A 19,261-nucleotide genomic window follows, 5' to 3' on the forward strand; every position below is an offset into this window, starting at 1 on the left:
ACATTTCTACGGCCCACAGTGAGATTCCTCATCAAGGGACTGCAATGAATTCATAGTTAGTTCCCCGTTCTCCCCCAAGACTTAAAACATAGAGCAACTATTCTAGTATGGAGTGTTGTACCTGGCTCCTCTGAGCCCGTTGACTTTAACGAAGGGGCAGGTTTCCATAGGTCCAGAAGATTAATTAATTCTAAACATACCCACATGACAGTATTTTCACCTTCAGCCTAAAGGGCTCTGATTTCATATGAAAAAGGGTGTGACCACAGGACTTCTCCTCTATGGTGCATTTGCTTTCCAGGAAGGAGGGACAGGTGTCCTGTCCCCCTCCTCACCATGTACCCCTGCCCAGCGTCAGCCCACAAATTCACAGGGCAGGGTTGAAAGTTTGGGATGAAAGTTTGCAGGCATTCTGAGGGTGGGGTAGTGACTGGCACCCTAGAATATGCAGAGAAGATGAGGTGTAGGTTCTGCAGCATGTGTGCTAGAAAATTCCAGGAGGGCCAGCACCTCTGGGTGGGGGTTTGAAGACTGCTGGTGAATCAGGCAGGAGGCAGACTGGCATCCCTCAGAGGCCAGCACTACCATTATGGGGGGAGGCATAACCTCTCCCTCCTTCCCTTCCTCCTCCCTCTTTTCCTCCATCCCTTTTCTTTTCTTTCTATTTATTTATTTATTTATTTTGAGGTAGGGTTTCACTCTAGCCCAGCTGACCTGAAATTCACTCTGTTGTCTCAGAGTGGCCTCGAACTCATGATGATCCTCCTACCTCTGCCTTCCAAGTGCTGAGATTAAAGGCGTGAACCACTACGCCAGGCTAAATTTTTAAATTTTCTTTTTAAAATATTTTTTTTCTTTCTTGTCAAGCATACTTGCTTGCCACCCAGAGCAATGGATGGAATTTTACCCTTTCAAAACTTCATCAAATATAAGTTCATCTCCACCCCCCATCCTTTTTGTGGCAGGATCTCAGGTAGCTGGAGATGGGCTCAAACACAGTAAGTAGGTGAGAATGGCTTTGAATTCCTGATCCTCCTGACTCTACTGTTCAAGAGCTGGGATAACTGGAGTGTACACCACACCTGGCTCTGTACCTACCACTTTTTTTATTTTTTTATTTTTTGAGGTAGGGTCTTGCTCTAGACCAAGCTGGCCTGGAATTCACTATGGAGTCTCAGGGTGGCCTCGAACTCACGGCAATCCTACCTCTGCCTCCTGGGTGCTGGGATTAAAGGTGTGCGCCACCATGCCCAGCTTGTACCTACCACTCTTGTGGAACTGTTTTCTATGCAGTTTGTCCAGCAGTGAACCATAAGTTAATGAATTTGCTGCTTAGCTGAATTTCTGTCTTCATGTTTTAACTGGATATGTTTCTTGTTTTTCTTCTGTCTTGCTTTCTCAGTATCATCCCATACCAGATAATACAATCAGAATGATACCTAAAGATTACTGAATGGGAATAAAATTGATACCTCAAAATATTCACTGAATCAGAGCTAAACAGAGCTGATATTTCATGTTATTCCAATTTTTTTTTTCGAGGTAGGGTCTCTGGCTAGTCCAGGTTGACCTGGAATTCACTATTTAGTTTCAGGGTGGCCTCAAACTCATGGTGATCCCCTTACCTCTGCCTCCCGAGTGCTGGGATTAAAGGCGTGCACAACCACACCCAGTTTATTCCAATTCTTGAATCTAGAAGCAAGGCTTGGATTTCTGGCAGCCTCACCCAAGAGCTAAGCACTGTCACTAAAGATGAACTTAAACTTAGTCACTTATAAAGAGAAACCCACAGATACAGGCATATTATATTTTAGTAATATTTTATACTACACAGAACTATAACACTATATATGAACAGGAGCCTTCTCAATTATTTATTAATTTTTATTTTTGGATTTAAAAAATGCTTATTTTTTATTTACTTACTTGAGAGCAACAGACAGAAAGAGGCAGATAGGGAGAGAGTGGGTGCACCAGGGCCTCCAGCCACTGCAGATGAACTCCAGACGCATGCGCCCCTTGTGCATCTGGGTAACATGGGTCCCGGAGAATTGAGCCTCAAACCAGGGTCCTTAGGCTTCACAGGCAAGCGCTTAACTTCTAAGCCATCTCTCCAGCGCTATTTTTGGATTTTTTTTTTGAGACAGGTTCTCATGTAGCCCAGGCTGGCTTTGAACTCACCTTGCAGCTGATGTTGTATTTGAACTTCTGATCCTCCTGCCTCTACTTCCCAAGGGCTGGGGAATATAGGCATGCACCACCACATTTGGCTCAATTATTAACTAATTTATAATTAAAACAACTTTTGCCCAAACAGTGAGAATGAGCTTGTGAATTTCCCAATGCCTATTGACTATGACTAGTTGGGAGGTGATGTGCATGTGAGAGTCTTGGCCAGGCTTTCCTTCCTGTCCTTAGCAGTCTGGAGGAGAGGTCACTGCCTGGCATCTGCAACCACCTGGGACACTGGTTGCCACTTCGTAGGCATTGAGATATTTGTTGGTGAGTGAAGCAATGGAAACATGGGTGTCTCTAATACAGTCCATGCTGGAGCCTGGTTTCGCTCCTCTGTTCTGTGCTGTGTGACCCACGGTGAGTTACTTCTCTAGTCCGATTTCCTAATCCTCAGGTGATGCTCCTCTCCACAGACATGTGGTGTAGCTGAAGGTGAGCACCCGAGACCCGGTGCTCAAGTCACTTCCCCTGAGCTGTCTTCTCCTTGGGTCTTCTCTACAGACCTTTTTCTAGACATAGAGCTCATTCCAGGAATCCTTCACTTCTTGTATCCAAACTGGTGCTTTCTCTCTCTCTCTCCGTGTGAACAATGACCATGTTCTTATTGCTTCCATTGGTAAAGGCTAACTCCTTGGTGTGAATTCACATACAGTTGGAATTCACATGCTCTGTTGTATGAATTAAAGTCTTATATCATATTTGTGTGGTTCTTTGTTCTGTTTGTTCCAGACATCCATCTATCCACTCAGCTTTCCACCCATCTATCCACCTGCCCATTCATCTACCCATGGATCAGTCTACCCGTCTATTAACCCATCCACTCATCCTCCTATTATCCATTTCTTCATCCATGTACCCACCATCTGCCCATCCATCCATCTATCCATCCATCTACTTACTCCCCATGCACTCATCTTCCCACCACCCACCCATTAATCCATTTACCCACCAATCCATCCATCCATCCACCCACAAACTACCTCCTATCCACCTATCAGTTTACATATCCACTCACCTATCCATCATTCACTCACTCACCAATCCATCAATCCATCCACTAATCTACCCACCTATAAGTCCTTACCCACCCATCCATCCATGCACTCACTTATCTACCTATCCATTCATCCATCCATCCACCCACCCACCCATTCACCCATCATTCATCATCAATCCCTCCATCCATCTCACATGTGTTTACTGATCTCCTGCTGTGTGCCAGACATCATCCAAGGCCTTGTGATGAAGTGGGGAGTTGAGAGCAAGTCTAGACCTTGTCCTCAGAGAATGTGGTGGATTTGTGGTGAGTTTGAGCACTTGGCAGTTTTCTGAGGCACTTTGTCTCTGGTCTTCCCACATGGTGCTCATGTCTTAAAGCTGGCTTTTCTTTTCTTTTTGGTGTTTATTTCTGCTTCTGGTGATGCACTTTCTTTCCTTTTGCTCATACATCTTTGACTGTGTGGTGAAGCTGGAGACTCCTTGGGAGAGAACCTGGGTTTCTTTTATTCCCCCCTTGGCTACGAGAGTGTATGATGCAGAGGCATTGGAATGATTTGGTTCAATCTCTGTCACACTGTGTTCAGTGGGCTCAGTACTGTCCACTAGATAGGACAGTGGCATGTCACTTTACCTTCCTGGGACTCCAATTTGCAAGCCCAGATCAACCTGCATCAGTGAATTGTTTCTAGGTCGAACACTTGGTGATTATAGAATCGAGTAACAGGTTATTCTGTCTACATTGATGCTTCCACGGCTCTGTTTCCTGACCTCGGAGTGGGTGTGGGGACACACCAGCCTCACAGGGGCAGAATCATGAAAAGAGGACTTTGGAGCACCCCACGTGTCAGGCGCTGGTCACTGTGGGGACTGTCCGTTCTCACCCAGCATTCAAGAGCACTGAGGAGGCAGAGCACAGAAGGAGCCCCACAGCCCTGTGGGGACAAGTGCTTCCTTGTCACTTGAATTTTGCAGCACTGGTAGAGTACTGGGTATTAGGAACTCAAAGAGTGATTTCATAAAGAAAAAAAAGTGTAGTTTATACCAAAATGGAATAAACCCCCTTTTGAGTAACAACAATCTGCATAAATGCTTTAAGAAAGCCTATAATTATGATAAAAATGTTGCTCAAAGTTAAAATTATGAAGCAATCAAGATTTATAAACACTCTCTCATCGACTTTTAATCATTCTTTCTTTTTTATATACAAACTGTACACAATATATGGTTGCAATATATCATACTATACATTTTATTTTCAGTAATTTAGCTGAGTAAAATATATATGAGGTGACACTGAGGAAGTAGGTTATATATACACATGATGATGGGCATGGGCTGCTTCCAGCATGCACAAGCCAGTTATGCCTCATTTGCTATCTTACACAGAAGAGATACAGCTTCAACTGTACCACAACCTCTTCAAAATTCCAATCAGCACAGTTCCTTTTGCAATAGATTGAAAAGTCTGATACAGGTATGAGCATTAATTTAGTTTTTGCCCCCTCCATATATATATATTACAGTCCTATTGACATGGAGACCTACTCAGGTGCTCAACAAGCTGCTTTATTATTTGTATTTTAATATTTATTTATTTATTTGCAAATACAGAGAGAAAGACATGGAGAAAAAGGGAATGGGTGCACTAGGCCCTCTAGCCATTGCAAACGAACTCCAGATGCATGCACCACTTTGTGCATCTGGCTGTACATGGGTACTGGGGAATTGAACCTAGGCCATCAGGCATTGCAAGAAGCACCTTATCTGCTGAGCAATCTCTCCAGCCTCCCTCCAAATATTTTAATAATCAGTTAGCTAATACCAAAAATTGACCAGAATGATCAATATTTATCTATGTTGGAAAAAGTTCCTATTTTTAGTGCCTGGAAGTAAACAGGTTGGTGGACATGTGAAGGGTTAACCTAAAACACGAATTGTAGATACAATGTTGGAAGATTTCCTTTTGACAATATAAAAATGTTTAAGTTCAAATTACAGAGTAGAATTCTTTTTCTCACACTCTTTCTCTCTCATGCTGGGGATGGAATCCAGAACCTCATACATGCTAGGCAAACAGTCTTTCACTGAGCCACATTCTAGTCCAATAGGCATTTCTTTTTTAATTTTTAAAATATTTTATTTTTACTTATTTATTTGAGAGAGAGAGAAGAGGTGGGGCGGGGGACAAAGGGTGTGCCAAGGCCTCTAGCTACTGCAGAAGAACTCCAGACACATGTGCCACCTTGTGCGTCTGGCTTACATGGATCCCAGGGAATCGAACCTCAGTCCTTTGGCTTTGCAGGCAAGCACCTTAACCACTAAGCCATTTCTCCAGCCCAGACATTTCTCTTCTTTTTAAATGTATTTATTTGCAAGGCAAGAGAGAGAGAGAGAAAAAAACAGAGAGAGAGAGAGAGACAGGGAGAGAGAGGAAGGAGAGAGAATGGGTGCATCAGTGCCTCACATCTCTGCAAACAATCTCTAGGCACATGCAACACTTTGCGCATCCGGCTTTATGTGGGTACTTGGGAATCCAACCCAGGCTGTCAGACTTTGCAAGCAAGTGCCTTTAATCGCTGAGCCGTCTCTCCAGCCCCATAAGCATTTCTCAATGGTACACTTTTGTTCAGGGTCTGAAGAAGACCACCAGCAGTTGAACGGGAGCTGGGAACTGATAGTTGTTCTGGGGTTCACCCATCACTTCTCCCAGTGAACTCAGAGGTTCCTTGTTTCTCTCTCTCTCTCTAGTGCTGGGATTACAAACATGTGCGGTGAAGCCTGACATTTTACCTGGGTGCCTGGGATCTGATGAGGGGGATCAGGTTCCCATGCTTGTGCTCACTGAGCCAGCGCCCCAGTCCTGCACTCTGCTTTTCACATCACGCCCACCACAGCTTCCACCACAGATTTATTCCTGTTTTATTCAGTGTCATCTTTTTCTGAGACCGTGAGCTTAATGAGGTGAGGCTCTTCATATTTGGTCTACTCTATGTTCCCAGTGCCAAGAGGGCTGTGACCTTCCACTGTGTATTGGGCGGCAGGTCAGCATGAGGGGCAACAGGTAGCTGTGCTGGAGAACGTGAAGGGCTCTCCAGCTGCCCAGGCAGCGACATGTGAGGAGTCAGGGGAGGGCCCTGTGTCCCAGCAGTGGATGGTAGTCCCCCACACATAATTGCTGCACTCGGGAGCTGAGCCTGTGGCCTACACACTGCCTGAGAACACGTTGGACTTGCACAGATATGCACTGGCAGAGTGCAAGAGCAAGCCCACAGTCATCACTCTGACCACATGACCTGCAGTCACAAGAGCCAGCACTGAAAACAGGAAGGTCTCAGAACCCAGGGTCTCCATGCTGGATCCACAGAGTCCAGTGCCGAGTTTAAAACAATCACCAGACACATTGAGAAACAGGAAAGCAAGATCCAGAGATCTACCACCGAGAGAAAAACCAATTGGTGGAAATGCTGGAGATGATTGATCACTGTACCCCCAGCAACGACTGGGGACTGTCTTTTGTAATACTTCCACAGAACAGAAGGGAGTACAGTCTTCACCACTGAATAGACTGGAAACCCGAGCGAGCGCAGGAATGGAAATGATTAAGGAGCCAAGTGGAGTGGATGGGAGTTTAGAGCGTAAAGAATTCAGTGAAAAAGGGTTGTTGAGCTTAACAGCAGGTAGGAAATATCAGAGTAATTCATCTGAAACACCAATACCAACCAGATACTCCAAAGAGAGAGAAAACAAAGAAAAATGAATAGAGCTGTGAGTTGGAATTAGCTTAACACTCATCAACCACAAGGATCATGTGGTATTGGAGCACGTTCTCTTGAAAAAATCTTACTTTTTTATTTGAGAGAGGGAGAAAGGGACTTGATTACTTTTTCTTGTTTTTTAGAACTCTTTTTGTTTTAGACTTACTATTTTAACTATTACTTACTTCAAAGTGGGATTTATTTGACCTAATATAATTGGGGTCCTTGAAGCTTCCTGGATATAACTATTGGGAAAAGTTTCTCTATTATTTTATAAAATAAAGTACAGGCTGTCTTTGGCTTGTTCTTTCTTTTCTTTTTTAGGAGTACCTGTAATGTCAAGCCATGATCATTCAAAAATGTCCCATAAGTCTTTTTTTTTTCTTTTTTGGTTTTTCGAGGTAGGGTCTCATTCTAGCTCAGGCTGTTCTGGAATTCACTATGTAGTCTCAGGGTGGCCTTGAACTCATGCTGATCCTCCTACTTCTGCCTCCTGAGTGCTGGGATTAAAGGCATGTGCCATCACACCCAGCTAAGTTTTACAATTTTTTTATCCTGGTAAATTTATGTTCTAAAAAATTGTTTTGTATTGTCTTTCACTGTGATTTATTTTTAAAATATTTTTATTTATTTATGTGTGTGTGTGTGCATGTGTGTGTGTGTGTGTGTGTGTGTGTGTGTGTGTGTGTGAGAGAGAGAGAGAGAGAGAGAGAGAAAGAGAGAGAAGGAGGGAGAGAAAATGGGTATGCCAGGATTTCTAGCCATTGCAAACAAACTCTAGGTACATGCACCACCTTGTGCATCTGACTTACATGGTTCCTGGGGAGTTGAACCTGGGTCCTTTGGCTTTGCAGGCAAGTGCCTTAACTGCTAAGTCATCTCTCCAGCCCTGATTGAACTATTTTAAAAGATCTGTGTTGAAGCCCAGAAATTCTTCCTTGTGCCTGGTATTGTTGTTGAGAATATCCATTGTACTTAAAAAAATTATTTGGTGAATTTTTCAGTCCTAAGATTTTGGTTTGATTCCTTTCAGCAGAGGCCAGTAAGTTAAAAAGGAGACATAAAGGGAAGAGAAAGAAAGGGAGGAGGATACTTAATAGGTTGATATTGTATATATGTAATTTCAATGATTGTAATGGGGAGGTAATACGATGGAGAATGGAATTTCAAATGGGAAAGTGTGGGGGTGGGGAGGGAGGGAATTACCATGGAATATATTTTATAATCATGGAAATTGTTAATAAAAATTAAAAAAAAGAAAAAAATTCCTATCTGCCAAATTTCTCATTCTACTAATGAATTCCCTCCCTAACTTCACTGAATTGTCTGTGTTCACCTGTATCTTGTCGAGTTTCCTTAAAATCATTAATTTGAATTTTATTTCAGAAAACTTACAATTTTTCTGTACCTTAGTGTCAGTTGCTAACCTCTGGAGGTTTCATGTTACCATCATTTTTCAAGTTTCTTGTTTTTTCAAGTTGTGCCCATGTTGGCATTTGTAGATCGGACAGATCAGTTGTCCTGGCCAGTTTCAAGGGGAGGCATTCGTGGTGACTTTCTCCTAGTGGTGTGTCCTCAGGGATCACTCTAGTGGGGCACATGGGCTTTGCTTTCAGATGAGAACTCTGTGACCAACACTGGCATTGCCTGCAGGCGTCTCCATGGCCTGGCCTGGAGATCTTGACAGTGTGTGATAGATAGTATGCTATGCAATGCCAGGCTATGCTATGCCATGCCAGGCTATGCCATGCTGGTAGTTACACAGCTCTCTCAGGTAAGGTAAGGCAGCTTTGTTGGTGGCTCTGAGTGTAGTTCATGTAGCCGTTTGCACAGGCCCTCGTGGGCCTGGGCAGGTACAGTATGGCACACCTGGTGGTAGCAGGTTATAACATTGGGGCCCATCAGTATCTCAGTGTGGTGCAGGCACCTTTGTCATTTGGCTCAGCCTCGCAGGGTGGGGTCATCCAGCTACTTGTTGGGACAAAAGGTAGCGCTGGAGTCCTTGGCTGGCTCCGGGCTGACTGTGAGGCATTCCTGCCTCTTACCATTTTTCTTTTTTCTTTACTACTCAGCATGACCACAGTTTATTTATTTATTGAGAGAAAGAGGCAAAGAGAGGGAGAGAAATAGAGAGAATGGGCGTGCCAGGGCCTCTAGCCACTGCAAACAAACTCCAGATGTGTGCGCTCCCTTGTGTATCTGGCTTACATGGGTCCTGGAGAGTTGAACAGCGATCTTTTGGCTTTGGAAGCAAACGCCTTAACTGCTAAGCCATCTCTCCAGCCCCATGATGACAGTTTTTGATCTATTGTCATTTAGAGACACAAACACACATGCATGTTTCTGCACATGCACACACTCCTCTCATCGTCCTCTCGTGACGTGCTTACTAAGGTCTTTCCCATTAGGCTCTGTTCTCTCCTGCAGATGTTCATGGCATACTCTCAAAAAGGAAGGTTCTACGTGTTAGTACAAAGTACGAAAAAATGGGCTGGAGAGATGGCTTAGCAGTTAAGGTGCTTGCCTGTGAAACCTAAGGACCAAGGTTCAACTCCCCTTACCCTTGTAAAATCAGATGCATAAAGTGGTGCATGTGCCTGGAGTTCATTTGCAGTGGTTAGAGGCCCTGGTGTGCCCATTCTCTCTCTCTCTCAAATAAATAAACGAAGGATGAAAAGATGTCTCATGTGAAGTTCATGGTCATTTGCCATAATGGAAGATCATATTAACAGACCGAGGGTGAACCAAGTCTTGTCTAGCTCGTATAGACAAATCCGCCTACATTTAGGGAATAAAGAGCATGCACTTGCACCATTGTTTTAGTGACACAGTTAGTGGGCTTTCTAATATCCTTTCTGTGCTGTTCACAGAGTGCCCTTCAAGACGAAAACTCCCTGACCAGCAGCAGTTTGTCAGCTGGAGCTGGTGGTGGGGGGCAGACTTTCCAGTCTGGCACCTCTGCTGAGCCTGCATTCTGGAGGGCTGGGGCCCTCCCCGGCGGGGTTCAGATTTGCATCAGAGATGGATATTTCCTGGCAGAGTTCTAGAGACCAACAAGGCTGTGTGCTGTTTGTGGAGGCTCAGACAATGAGTCCCTGAAAAGGAGAGAATAAGAATTTCTAGTTATTGTTTTACAATCAGGCATATCCAGCCTGCTGCCCATGGGCCACATGTGCCCCATATATTTTTAGGTGATGATGTCATGTCAAGATGTGGAAAGGTTGGAACTCCCTTTAGATGCTACTCTGGAATGTTTATTTATATTTAGCATTTTACACAAAATAGATTGCTTTATGGTTTAAAATAATGATAATGCAAGTCCACATCTGACAATTCCCCAGTTGTTTGGGGGTCAGATTCCATTCTATCATAGTTGAGCATGTAATTAGAAGTGTAATGCTGGTTGGACGTGGTGGCACACACCTTTAATCCCAGCACTCGGGAGGCAGAGATAGGAGGATCACCTTGAGTTAAAGGCCACCCGAGACTACACAGTGAATTTCAGGTCAGCCTGGGCTACAGTGAAACCTTACCTTGAAAAACAAACAAAACAACAATAACAAAAAAGGTATAATGTCTGCTGCTTTGTCCTCACAAACATATGAACTAATTTCTCTGATTAAAAGTATAAACTTTTGGGCTGGCATGATGGCTTAGCAGATAAGGTGCTTGCCAGCAAAGCCAAAGGCCCAGGTTCATTCCCCAGGACCCACATAAAGCCAGATGCACAAAGTGACACATGAATCTGGAGTTCAGTTGCAGTGACTAGAGGCCCTGCAGTGCCCATTCTCTCTCTATCTGCCTCTAAGTGTAAACTTGCTTTCTATATACTTGTTAAAATAAATTGACAATCCTCTTATAACTCTTCCATCACTTAGACACTGTGGACAGAGAAGGAGAGTTGAAATTATTAACTAGGGAAATGCTGTTCTGTGTTGGAAAGCAGAGAATTGTGGGTGACAGTCACTGGCTTGGGATGATCAGCCTTTGTATTAATTTCACTTCTCGTCTCTCTGGATTTCTCCAGCCATTATTTACAAGCTGTCAGATTTTATGGTGGGAGTGATCTGTAGCAAGAACGAGCCGGTTTGGCCAGCTGGTTTCTTCACTGTTCCTGGCTGCCTCTCACCTCCCGAAGAATCTTTTCTGTTTGCATAGAACAGACTACAATCTCCGTCTTCCCTCCATCTCTGCTTCAGGGGAAAAGTGAGTGTGCTTTGAAGTTAGCCAGGCCTGGGTTCAAGTCATAGCAGTATCCCTGGCCACCACGTGTTCTGAATTAAACTGTTTCATGTATGCGGGCCATAATTTCCTCATTATTAAAATGCAGATAATTAACACTATAACATATGAAATAGCCATAGAGACCATTAGGTAGATGGGAAGATGGAAAAATTTCAAAGGGCGTTTGCGGAGTTTTTCTAAATGAAAGTCTTGTAAGTAGAGCTTTGTCTGCACTTGAATTTCTTACTGAAGGAGCTGCCACTTCTAGGAGTAGCAGACAAGGAAACATGGACCGATGCTGCCTCAGAGGGTACCCCAAGAATCCAGGCAAATACAAAATAAACAAAACCAATTTTTAAGCCACCAAAGTGAAGTTAGCTAGAAACCAGGTATAAGTTAGGCAAGTAGCAAACTCTTTGAGGTGTCTTTACAGAAAAGACAGAGGCCAGCTGAGAGGTGACTATCCACACAGACCATGCTCAGAGGAGACGCTAACCCAGTAGATGATGTTTTGATATCAGAAGCTTCCCCAAAGGAACATGTAACCCTGGAGGACTGTTTATACTGTGCTAAAGAACACCAATCTCTCCTTTTCTCCTTCTATCTTTTGCTCCAAGCAGCTCCACACACCCTTCCCATAGCCTCAGCTGATGGGAGACAAGACTGGAGCATGCCTCCCACCTCCCTCATGGCTAGCCTTCAATAAAAAGGCTTTCTTTCTTTTTGTAAAAACCCAGCCATAACATTGACTTCCATGAATATTGGGCAGTGAGCCCCTGCTCAGTATCAAGGGAATTACCAGGATTGGAGGAAAAATTACTTCGCCCAATCTGCAAGAGGTCTGAGCCCAGAGACAGGAACCTGGCACACAGTGTTAAAACCTGAACTGTGGCAGGTGCTGCGGAACCTCTAGTTAGAGATGAAGGTTGAAATGTGAGGACTTGGCTGAACAAGTCCGCACTGCGCCCCAGGAGTGGGTGCCCATGCCATCCAGTGCCCACAGGCCCATGCCAATTGTCAACCAGACAGCCACCTAGTCCTCAAGAATAGACTTGGGGGTCAGTGGGTTCTAAAGTGCTGTTTCCCCTGGTGAGCTATGGAGGCCCGTGAAGGCTTCCCTCAGATACCTTAAAAATACTTCATGGGCTGTGAGCTCAAAGTCAGCCTGGGACTACAAAGTGAGTTCCAGGTCAGCCTGGGCTAGAGTAAGACTCTGCTTTATAAAACCAAAAGCAAAACCAGAAAAAAAAAACAAAAAACCCAAAATTCACAGTCCAACCTCACTAGATCCAGGGAGATGAAGCATTATAGGGTGCTTAAGCCAGAGTTGCCATGACCCACAGGATCCCTGGAGCCATTATGAGTTTATTTACTATGTAACGAAGATTAAATTAGGCTGCAAGAAGATAAACAGGGAATAAGAAATCACAGAAAGTGAAGTCAAATAAAAAATTCCAAAGGAAAAATTACAATAACAATAATTCTCTCGGAGGAGCTGAGGTTATTTGTAAAGGGTTTCCATAGGGTGCATGAATCCCTGAGTTTAATCCCCAGCATGCCATAAATCAGGTGGGGTGGTACATACATGCATTACTAGCACTCAGGAGGTGGAAGCTGGAGGGTCAGAAGTTCAAGGCCATCCTCAAATCGAGTTTGAAGCCTAGGATACATGGGACCTTGACTCAAGAACATTCCACTGAACAGGGTTAAGGCCAGATTAGGTACAGCCAAAAAAAAAAAAAAAAGAGGTGGGGATGTTCTGAAGTCTATTTCAAAGTCACCACGGAGCATGAATAGGGGAGCCAGAGCTCCCCATGCAGAATGGGGACACAAACTTCGCTGGAGTCCTTCAATATGATATGAGCAATGGGAAACAGAGAAGAGGAAATTACTGAAAAGCTAAAGGATGACAATTTCCCAGAACTAATAAAGGTCATACAAGTACAGATTCAAGAAAGCCACTATAGGGCTAGAGAGATGGCTCAGCAATTAAGGCACTTGTCTGTAAAGCCTAAAAACCTGGGTTTGATTCCCCAGTACCCACGTAAAGTCAGACGCACAGTGGAACATGCATCTGGAGGCCCTGGAGCGCTCATTCCTTTCTCTGTCTCTCTTCTCACTCTCTCTCTGCTTACAAATGAACAAATAAAAATATTTTTTAAAAGATTCCCAATACATTCCAAGGAGGGTAAATAAAGGGAAATTCACAGCTGGGTATGAAGCTACAGAAAACTAAAGTAGGAAAAACTTCAGAACAGCCTTGGAAATTCCACATCCCCCACTGACCCTGCCAATGACTGACACAGAAGGTTGTGGAAGGATGCTCTGGCTGGGCTGAGGGTGGGGGGATGGAGCCCCAGCCCCTGGTGTAGGACTGATGGGGGGACAGAACCCTCTGCTATCAACATCCCTTGGCCGGCTGAGAGGACGCGCAGGTTTGGCCTTTCCCCATAGCACTCGTGGAAAATGACATTGCCTTAGCACAGCCAGGACAAATGTGGGTGATCAGATCTGAAAACCCGCCCATGGGTTATAATTGCTGCTGTAGTTGTTTACGTGTGTGCGCATGTTCGTGTGACAGACTGCAGGTACATGTGTCCCACGGAGCATGGGTGGGTGTCATAGGACAGCTTTCATGTTGGTTTTCACCTGTCCGACTCATTTAGGCAGGATTTCTGGCTCTTGATTGTCACCCTGCTGTTCTTTGCCTCCCAGAAAATCTTGCCACCAAGTGTCAGTGTGCTGGGATTATAGAAGCCTGCCATGGCTTCTGGCGTTTACATGGGGTCTGGGGATTGAGCTCAGGTTCTCCAGCTGGAGTGGAGCACTTTATTTACCGAGTCTTCTCTCCAGTCCCCTGTCCTGTGGGTTCTACATGTTATCTTGATTTTAAATTGACCTTAACAAAAAACTGTCAGGTAGCATCAGACAAAACTGGAGGGGAAAAGAGAAGGAAGATGTCCGTGACACTGGGTTCCTATGCCCCTCCCCCAGTCCTTCCTCTCATGCTTGATTTGACGTGGTGAGAGGCTCAGGCCAGGCTCCCCAGCTGTGCTCACACCCATCCACGCTCTCTCTCTTCCCTCTGGAGAGGGTCTGGTGGATTCCAACAGTTGCAACTTGCTTTCTGACTGTTCTGAGCTGAAGTCAGAGGTTAAGGTGACACCAGAGCTCCGCCCCTGCAAGATCCCATGGCACAAGACTGACCCTCTTCCCAGGGGCAGATGAAGTGTCTGCGTTAGTCAAAGCAAGTGTGCTCTCTGTAGCTTGTTCCAGACTCAAACTTACTTTCTCTTGCATGTTCAAGCACGTGTTTGTCCATTGCTGAGGGTGTCCATGGTAGAGTCCTTACTTCTCAATAATCACCCAAATTAAAACCAACTATGCAAAATGACATTCCCTTCTCTCTTTCTTTACATGTGTAGTATGTATGGTGGTGGTGTGTGTATGTGTGTGTGTGTGATGTACACATATAGACATGCAAATGCATTCACAAGCGTGCAGAGGCCAAAGTAGAACTTCAGGTATATTCCTCAATCACTTACTTGCTGTGGTTTTCCAGAGCTCCAGCAATTCTCCAGTCTCTGCTCCCTACAGGAATGGTGTCCATGGCCATACCCAGCTGCAGACATAGGTCCTGAGAACTCGAACTCAGGTTTTCTCAGGTCCCCTCAGCCCCTCATGCTTATAGCAAGAGTGTGCACCCTCTGAGCCACCTCTCTAGGCCCCAAATGCTATTTCTGCTGAGCTTGCACCAGGCAGGCAGCAAGCTCCGTCTGCATCTTTCGTTTTCTACCTAACGGGGTGATGTCAGCATCAGGATATGTTTAGTTGTGTCTCAGAGTAGTTTAAGTACAATTCATGAAGCTTCCTTCCAAGGGGCACAAGGTCTTTCCCATAGGGAAGTGCCACCAGCACTCTGGGAGGTAGTGAAGAGGGAGAAACCTGCTCCAGGCTACAGAAGAGGCCTCTGAGTTCAGACTCCAAAGGGGCCATTGTCCTAAGCACTCGCCACCCCATGGTTGTGTGCACCAAAGGACCACCTTGCAGGTGTGGCACATTTTGTTTTCCTTAAAATGAAGTTGGCACAGACTACTGTTGATTTGAACTCATTCTAGAACAAGAGGCACAATGGCTGCCGCATATCACTCCAGTCATAGAATCAAGTTATTCTGAACAAGGCTTTTAATAGATCTCCCCATGACTCAGTAATCATTTAACAGCCACTGCTGAAAGCCGCCCATATGTAATGTTGAGCCTATTCACACAGCAGCAAACAGCAGAGACACGACTACTGTGCACCACACCAAGTGAATCTCTTAATCATCATGTTGAGCAAAACAAACCAAATCCGAGAGACATGCTGTGTAGCTCACGTCACTGAGCCTGAAAGGAGACAAGCTAGTCATGGAAGGAGGATGGCTGGGTGGCATGTGGGAGGATCTTTGTACGGTGGTGCATGCTAGGTGCTGGTGGGGTGAAAGTGCAAGCAGTACCCCGTACCCCGCCTGTGCCGTATGCTATCTACCAGGGTCATGGCAGGTGGGAAAGCAGCGGAGCGTGTTGCTAAGCTGTGGGAAGTCGATCCTCGGAAGGCTGAAGAGCGAGCGAGGAGCGGAGAGGCAGCAGCGGGGGCACACGAGTATCAGTGGCCGGTGGAGGTGCAGGGCACAGAGGGATGGGCGGAGGTGATGAGAGGAAGGAACTTCCAGGTTTGTTGTGGGCATTGAGAAAGATCTCAACGAACCAACAGCAGTGACATTCTCTGAGAACAGACCTGAAAGCAGGGCTGACTTATTTCTTTATGCACCCCAGGTCCCGCGGACCCCACATTCACTGCAGAGATTGAGCCTGTGGCATAGGTCATTGTAGTCACTTTCTGGTTGCTGGGACACAATGTTCTGACCAGAAGCAGCTTGAGAAAGGAAAAGGGATTATTTCGACTTACAGTTATGAGGGTAAGTTTCATCATGGTGGGTAAAGCGTGGCACAGGCAGCCAGCCATCAGTGTCACACAGTCACGTCAGCAAGTGGGGCTGTGCTCTAATGCCGACAGTCCACCCACAGTGACACACTCCCCCCAGCAAGGCTCCAGAATAGCTGGAGATGAAGTATTCAAATACATGATGCTGGGGGACATTTTACATTCCAGCCACCACAGCCAGTTACTTGATCGTTCTCTTCCATGATGAGTTGAAGGCCATATGACACTGCGTGTGTTACTTTGCTGTGAGATGGAGGCAGGTGAGAACCTATTTCACAGCCATGGGCCAGAAGCTTGGAACTCCCTAGCCCAGCTCAGAGGTTCCACTGTCCCTCGCCTCCCCCGTCTGGCCAGTGGCCCCCTAGAGCTGGAAGGGGTGACCATGGTGTGCTTTCCAAGTCCTGTAAATCATTAGATGTGTGAGGCAGAGAACTGAACTCTCGCACATGTTTTTAGGTTCAAAAAAGCAAACACCAAAGAAAGGAAAACTCATGTGAGTGCAAGCCTGTCTTTTGGAGGTGCACCTCCCCCTGCTGTGTGGGTGATGTGGGTACTAGAGGGAGGTCAAGGTGGTGGATTCTTTCTGACAGCTGCTGACACCATTCCCACCTTTGCCCCAACTCAGAGTGTGAACCTAAAAACATGTGGAGGATGCAGTGGGTTCACCAGGTCCAAGGCAGGTTAGCAAGGATACCAGCAGAAATTTGAGGAGAGAGCTGCACAGGGTTGGAGGGAGGAACTTTCCAGAACATGTGGCTGGAGACCCACATGGAGACAGCCTGGAACATTCGGAAGGTACACAAAGGCTGGTTTTGGAAGCACAGAAAAGGTGGCAGCAATGACAGAGAAGGTTGGTATGGTCATGGGGCCATCCTGGAGGACTCAGGGAGACGTTTGCTTGGATTTCAAGTGTGTTAGAAGATTTCAGCAGGAGGCTGGTGAGGCTGGGATGCATTTGTAAAAGCACACCAGACTTGGCATGCAGATGACAGTGCGGGCCCCGGATGAAAGCAGCAGGCCAGGGAAAAGGGACCACTGTCCTCCGGCAGGGAGGGAGGAGCCGCTGAGACAGTGCTGTGTCCTGGTAAGTGTGCACTTGCCTGAGACAGGCTTGCTGACTTACTGAGCCCAAGATATGAGAGACAGGGAGTTGCCCAGGTGTTTGGACCAAGAAGGCTACAGGATGGGTTGCCACTAAAGATGGAAGAAAGTTCCAGGTTCAGTTTGAGATACCCATTTCCCAGCTGGGGATATGGTGATATGGCAGCCCCAAGGGACAGGATCCCTGGGGATCGGCAGCCAGAGAAGCAGTGGGAAGGATTGAGGATGTACAGACCACAGGGGCTGTGGACCATGGGCTTCAAGGAGAAGGACAGGTAGACAAAGGCTGTGAACTGGTCTTGGATTAAAATGAGGAAGTCTGGAGGAGATGGCTCAGTGGATAAAGCACTTGTCATGCAAACATGAGATCCTGAGTTTGGATCCCCAGCATGCACACCAACTTCTGGGTGAAGTGGATTGGTCCTATAATCCCACTTCTGGAGAGGTGGACATAGGAGTCCTCCCTTGGGCTTGCTGGCTGGCTTGTCTAGCCAAGTTGGTGAGCTCTAGGTTCTGTGAGAAACCCTGCCTCAAAAGATAAGAAGTCTTCTTCCAGCTTCTCAATGCGTATGAACAACACACACACACACACACATACTCTCTCTCTCTCAGAAAAAATGAAGACATCATTGGGGTGAGCTTTCTGGTGCTGCACAGCTAGAGGATTTGTACATTCAACAAAGAAAGGGAGGTGAAGGGGAGACTGAGCGCAGACAGTGTTTTGGAAGGACTCGGACAGAGTAAGACAAACAACGAAGCCACCCAGTGGAAAGCTCGCTGCTGAGGTTCCAGCCACACCTTGGAGGCTGGCTGGAGGCAGCCTTGGTCACTCAGTGTTAGGGTCCACTGAAGGCCAACAGGCTTCTCTAGTGGCAGGTAATGACTAAGAAAAGGACTAGGTGAAAATCCCCTTACTTACAGAGCCTCAAGGCCCTAGGTGGCCCCTCTCCAGGGATCCTTAGCTGAGGTAGGGAGAGGAAATTCATGAGTCCAGATTCAGGCTCTTTAGGAATTAGGAACCTATAGGTTACAGAGAATGGCATGTCATGGGCCCAAAGCCACTCAAGCAAAACACTGGGGTTCTAGATCCAGCTTCTTGTCAAGAGGCCAAGATGTCTGTGGGGTCAAGGAGGTCAGTGGGCATGAGGCCAAGACATGGGTAAGTCCTTCAAGCCTAGCTCTGTTTCTCCAAGGGGCAATACTCAGGTATAGAACTGGCCTTTAAAAAAAAATATTTATTTATCTGACAGAGAAAGAAGGAGACAGAGAGAGGGGGGGGGGGGGAGAGAATGGATGCATCAGGGCCTCCAGCCACTGAAAATGAACTCCAGCTGTGTGTGCCCCCTTGTGCATCTGGCTTACATGGGTCCTGGGGAATCGAACCTGGGTCCTTTGGCTTTGCAGGCAAATGCCTTAACTGATAAGCCATCTTCTCCAGCCCAGAACTGGCCTTTTTCTACCACCCACAGATGCTGGAGTTGAAACCAGGGACATCTGGCCCCACTGTTTCATTTTTAAGGCCATGCAGAGAATTCTAGAATACAGAAGCTTTCCTGAAAGGATAGAGGATCTATCTGCCACTATAGCAGGCAGCTGTGCAATGAGTGGCTTCATTACCCTGATTTTGCCACCTCCACTGGGATCAGGGTCTGTGGAGCCCATGAGAATTAGCGCCCTCTGAATTACCAACAGTAGGAAGACCTCCAGCTCTGTTGACCAGAGCAAGTAATTAGCAGGAACCTGCTTACATTGGTGACCAGTACCCATTTAGACACACACCAGGAGGGAGATGGTCCTTTCTCACATCACATCCTGTCCTTTCCCTTCCCAAGAGTCTTCCTCCATCACCGAGGCTAGGAACTTACACAACCATTTCCCAACCCCTGGACAGTGGCAATTCTGAAAACCAATTATATTTCCCCACTCGGGTTCTGCAGCTTGTGGGAGACTTCAGGGCAGAGGC

At 46.1% G+C, this 19,261-nt stretch overlaps 1 long non-coding RNA gene across 1 annotated transcript in view; it reads right to left on the reverse strand.

Annotated features, from left to right (window-relative positions):
- Positions 1-19,261, reverse strand: part of LOC123459345 — a 263,274-nt gene that overhangs the window by 932 nt on the left and 243,081 nt on the right. The gene's annotated exons all lie outside the window — the stretch shown is intronic.

This window comes from Jaculus jaculus, chromosome 3, assembly GCF_020740685.1.
Source record: "Jaculus jaculus isolate mJacJac1 chromosome 3, mJacJac1.mat.Y.cur, whole genome shotgun sequence".
Classification (NCBI taxonomy): domain Eukaryota; kingdom Metazoa; phylum Chordata; class Mammalia; order Rodentia; family Dipodidae; genus Jaculus; species Jaculus jaculus.